The sequence below is a fragment of the Octopus bimaculoides genome, chromosome 6 (assembly GCF_001194135.2).
Source record: "Octopus bimaculoides isolate UCB-OBI-ISO-001 chromosome 6, ASM119413v2, whole genome shotgun sequence".
NCBI classification, from domain to species: Eukaryota; Metazoa; Mollusca; class Cephalopoda; order Octopoda; family Octopodidae; genus Octopus; species Octopus bimaculoides.
In genome coordinates, this window is record NC_068986.1 from 94,764,071 (window position 1) to 94,769,851 (window position 5,781).

The following is a 5,781-nucleotide window of genomic DNA, read 5'->3' on the forward strand; positions in this document are numbered from 1 at the left end:
AGAGAGAGAGAGAGAGAGAGAGAGAGAGAGAGAGAGAGAGAGAGAGATGGATGGATGGATGGATGGATGGATGGATAGATAGATAGATAGATAGATAGATAGATAGATAAATAGATAGATAGATAGATAGATATGTATTGTATATTGTATGTATATCGTATGCAAGAATATATACTATGTATATTTTTGTATATAATCTACTCAATTGAATATTTGATTGTGAAAGAAATTTTTGAAAAGAGATATCTACAAGCAGATGCCTCATTAAACTTTTGTTGCTTTCCGTCCTTTTCCGAATTTAGAAGATCCTGGAATGTTCTGACCATATTTGTAAAATAAATGAATCAATAAAGAAGAAACAGAGAAAGAGCAATATTGTTGTCCTTCGAAAGAGTCATGCTATTTTGTTAATAAAGTGGAACAGTACTAGCTCAGTGACTTCTTTCATACTTACAGACTAATCACGTGACTTTCCAATCACGGGGAATTTCATAACCACGTGACCAATGTGGTGTCAAATTTGCAATAGACGTCTCAGTGCGTTCCATGGTGTCGCTTTTCGTTTTAAAAAGAAAAACAGAATAGTCCGTTACTGCGCTGACTAGGCTGGTAAGTTGATATCTCACTTGAACTGTACTTTCTTAACCTACTGTGTGGTCGGCAAGAGGACGAATTATTTGATCCATTATGGCTTATCTATAATTGATGCATAATTCTAGGGAATTATGGATCGATTTCTGTGGAAAAAAAATCTGTTCAGTAACCAGTTCAACATGTAGATTTTTAAGTGTACGCTAGCAGAGTGAGAGAGAGGGAGAGAGAGGGAGAGAGGAGGAAGGAGATGGAGATGTTAATACGTAAACATTCACAAAGGTCTTATGTTTGTTATAGAAATCAATATGTACTGTATGAAACCAATAATGGTGTCTGCAGCTGTAAAGTTTTGTAGTTCTATATTAAATGACTTACATTATTTAGTACTAGCTCCAATGCAACTTTGCAATGGGAGTTCAAATTTCGCTGCAGTCGTCATCATATTTTGCTCGTCCTTCGATTGTTTTACTCATTTTTACAAGTCAAACACGAACTGTACCGATGTTTATCTCTATTTTCGGCTGAGTAGCTTGAAATGGATGAATGACAAATTCTTCGGCGCTGGTCTAGTACAGTTTGTTTTCTTTGCAGGAGAAATAGATCTCAGTACCACGAACTAATGAAACACTCGTTACTCCACCTTACTACAATAGTTAGATATAAATAAATATCATTTTGTGATATCAAGTTGGATGACTTACCTGCAGATCCACGCAGCCTTGCCACATGATATATATATATATATATATATATATATATATATATATATATATATATATATATATATATATATATATATATAGTTGGTCTAACAGCTGACTATATTTGACCTTGTCAACTGAGCCAATCAACAATGATTCTGTTGGTCATACTGAGGTTGATTATACACAGACATGCTTCATTTATCCATACTTTATGAAATATGTACACGTAAATCAACATGGACTTATTAACATCAGCAAAACATTGTTATATCTGATAGGTGAAATTCGAAACAAAACTAACTGCCTACGGACCACACCCATCTCACGTGCCTATCACATCAAACCATCGTACCGTGTGTTGTGCTGGCAGCGCAATTTTTCCCGTCCAACCCAATTTCCCAATTCTGGTATTTTCCAATATTTGATTTGGTTTTTTACACTCTTCCTTCAACGAATTATCTGCCACTATCTCCAACAATACCCGATTCTTTGCGGATAGCACTACCCTTTGTTCCTCTTACAATAAACTGCCCTCATTTCACGAATAGAAACCTCCCGAAACACCCTCCGATGTGTCATGACAGATTTTCCTTCAAAGACACGATCAAAACACATATCAAGAAAATAACTCATCAAACCTAAATCTAAATATGAACAACATGCCATAAGAACCCTTAAGATTACTGCATATGTCTGGTGTTACCGTCAGTGAGGATCTCACATGTTGTTGGCACTCCGTCGCTTACGACGTCGAGGGTTCCAGTTGATCCGATCAACGGAACAGCCTGCTCGTGAAATTAACGTGCAAGTGGCTGAGAACTCCACAGATACATGTACTCTTAACGTAGTTCTCGGGGATATTCAGTGTGACACAGTGTGACAAGACTGACCCTTTGAATTACAGGCACAACAGAAACAGGAAGTAAGAGTGAGAGAAAGTTGTGGTGAAAGAGTACAGCAGGGTTCGCCACCATCCTCTGCCGGAGCCTCGTGGAGCTTTAGGTGTTTTCGTTCAATAAACACTCACAACGCCCGGTCTGGGAATCGAAACCGCGAGTTCGCTGCCCTAACCACTGGCCATTGCGCCTCCACGAGAATCTCACATAGCGATCTCTCATCTTTAACTCACGTTATAGCAAAGTGTTCGGCTGCTACCCATGTCAGTCCATTCATGAGGCACTACATCCACCAGGGTTTTGTAGACCTTATCCCCGATTCTGCAGTATCCATAGTACCTGCTGTTCTTCGATTCCGCCCTGGTCTGACCTTAGTACCAGCTAGCAAAACCTTTGGGTCACATGCCTCTTGGTACAGCAACACCTCCCCAGAACAGGTTACCATGAACACTCGCTTCAGTCTGCTGATGAGGTGACCCATCACAACTCCCAACTGTAGTGCAAAACTTGCTCCTGTCTCCAACTTTTTTCAACGCATGAGAAACTTAGATTTTACTGACTTGAAGTTCAATCAGCTTTACAAGGGCTTTCCCGTCCCCTACGACATTCTTGTCACAACCAGGTCAACTATAAAGACCCTGATTGAAGGGTTCAGGATATCAGACTTGATGAGAGGCTGTGCCATTCCTCAGACGACTTTACTTGCATATTGATAGTAAGTTCGAAAAAATATTAAAATGCTACCCGTCTCGAACTATTGTTGCTCTGTTGTTTCAGATTCAGCAGAGACTCTCGGGCTGAAGCCGTTGAAGTAGTCCAGGAACGGTCTGGAACATGGTGCTTGTTCAATGCCTCTTCTATTTGCTTGTGGGGTATGAATCCATAGACATTGGCAATGCCCAGCCAGTCAGACACCACCCAGAAACAATACTTTAGAATATCTTACTTTAATACTGAGTAACGGGAGGACTCTAAACTGACTGATGTTCTTCGATCTTTTTTCTTTGGAACGCACTCTTCTTTTTCAACCTTTCACTGACAAACCCCCTTACCTTTCTTCTATATCATCTCGGGATCCTTTAAAGCCTTCATAGTACCCTTAGGCAGCTCTTGTCTACTTAATAAAGTAATCTACTCGTTACTGAAGATGAACTTGTGCTTGCTTTCTTGACAAACTTGTAGACCTCTTTCCAAATGAGCTGCTTTCCATCAAACTCTAGAGTCGGTATTGGAAGATTGATCAAAGATGTGCTGTGGCCGAGGTCATAGTCCCTAGATACACTTTCGAAGGTGTCTCTGAAGTGTGTGTATATCACAATTGGAATGGTGCGTTTCGGCCCAGCAGCTGTTTCATAAATTTATAAGGGTTTGTTAAACTGCAGCTCTTCTGTCGCCGTCTCTGACACCAGTCAGCCCTTCTTCTAGGTCATAAGTTTTTTTTTGCAGATGATACTTTGCAGCTCTGTGAGAAGTCTCTTCTATTCATATTTTACCCCTTTGAACTACCGCCTAAAGCTCTTAAGCTCACTGTGGAGGTGGGTCTTATTGGCTCTGTTGCTCACAATGTTTCTCTAATTTCTTCTCCACCAATCCTACCCTTTCAACTGTTCGGCTGATGATGGTAGTCATTATCTGGGACCGACAATCAGCATTTCCTTTAGTCGTTACTTCCAGGTTGAATCAAGATTCATTTTTTTATCAAATTCGACCTACTCCTTCTCCATGTTAGCTTGGGACCACTTTACTCAGTTATGTTCTGTTTCTCTGTGTTAGTCTGAGGTTAGCAACACCAAAAGGTTTTGAGAACTATGGCCTGATTTCGGACCTAGTTCCTCCTACGTCACAACAGAGAAGGTTCCTATATGCTGTGACTCTTGTACCATCTGCATGCATTTCATCTTGGCCTGGTGGATCTTCAGGCAACGAAGATTCTGACATATCTTTCTGCAACACATTTCAAATTTACCATTCATTCTTTGTTGTTCTACGATCCCATCTTTCTACCTCTCAAGAATCCCTGGGGTTATCTTTCCTTAGGTTGATCGGTAGCTTATTGTAGGCTCTCCATCATATAAGGTACAGGTGAGTCTACTAATCTTCACTGTCCGTTGTTCCGCTATCTATCGCCACCCCGTTCTTGGTAATAAATCAACCTGGTTCTTGTAGTCACTGATTAGTCCATACAGGTTTTCTCATACATCAATGTCTGATGCGCTTAGACATTTCATTAGTGATGGAACCTGTTATCATTGTACATTTTGGATACCTCAACAATCAGACAACCCGACTCAGAAGACACATCCGGAGTTAATTAAGACCCAGCTTCCGTCCAGAAAACCCTGTCTTATCTAAGACTCATGCATCCTTGATTCACAACCACGTTGGAACAATTCCAGTTGACTCGGGAACAAACTTGATGGCATTCATCCGACTGGCTTTCTACCAACTGATTCCCTGTGGTGCCTAACATATACGTACGCACACGCACACGCACACATACACATACATACACGCACACACATACATATATCTGAAATATATATTTTATATGCTGTATGTTTGGCAAATCATTTTACCAATAAGAAACACGCACCGGCTTTAATTTACATATAATTATTAGTCAATAGTTAACTATTTAACCATTTACCCAATCGATTGTTGATTAATCGCTCGATCAAACGATCAATCAATCAACCAGCTAGTTTGTCAGTCTTCTAATTTCCGTTCGAGACCTCAAGTCCTCGTTTTCCAGGTCCGTCTCGAAAAAGTGAGATTGACCTGATATATAAGTGTAGACAGAACTCTTCGTCAGCTTAGGGAGGCAAACTCTTATCTAGGAGGACAAACCTTTATTTCATACCTCTGTTGCCTTATAGCTGCACCCGCCTATGGGGAGGGATTCGGGATTAAACTCTGCGGGCAAATCTATTGTTGGATTCCTTTAGGCTGCCTGACATCTTGAATTTTATTCTGGCAGTATCTACGACAACACATGTCAAGATGCGTTGGTTCTTCTCCTCCCTACATCAATGACGAAGAGAGGAATGACCTGTTACATGGGCAACAAATGATCTTTTATACTAACTCTGTTCAGTCTTAAGTATTGTAATCATTAAATAATGATCTTTTATACTAACTCTGTTCAGTCTTAAGTATCTTCAGTCTTAAGTATTGTAAAGAAACCCAGTACATACTGTAAAGTGGATGATTTTGAGAAGAACACCCTACCGTAGAAACCATATCATAATAGACATTGGAGCTAGAGGCTTGTCGGATTCTATCAATCCATCCAACACATGCCGGCATGGAAGACGGACATTAAATGATGTGTGTGTGGGGGTCGGGGGTGTGGTATATAGTCACATTGTAGAGTATATTTAAATATACTTTACAAGAGAAAAGTCTACCTGATGTAGAACTCAATACATTCGGTAGAGTAGATACATGTGTTTATTATATTAAACGCTGAAAGTCTACTCTGAGTCTTGCCCATTATCTCTTTACCTACTACACAGGGGTAAATAATCCAGGACGAAACTCTGACTAGACTATAAAAGTTTTTCACCCCCCACACACACACACATGCA

General features: G+C 40.1%; 1 protein-coding gene across 1 annotated transcript in view; it reads left to right on the forward strand.

Moving 5' to 3' along the window:
- Positions 1 to 510: 510 nt before the first annotated feature.
- Positions 511 to 5,781, forward strand: part of LOC106877764 (uncharacterized) — a 22,561-nt gene continuing 17,290 nt past the window's right edge. The window contains exon 1 of the mRNA XM_014926773.1: positions 511 to 609. The gene's annotated coding sequence lies outside the window, so the exon portion shown is untranslated. The remainder of the gene's footprint in view (positions 610 to 5,781) is intronic.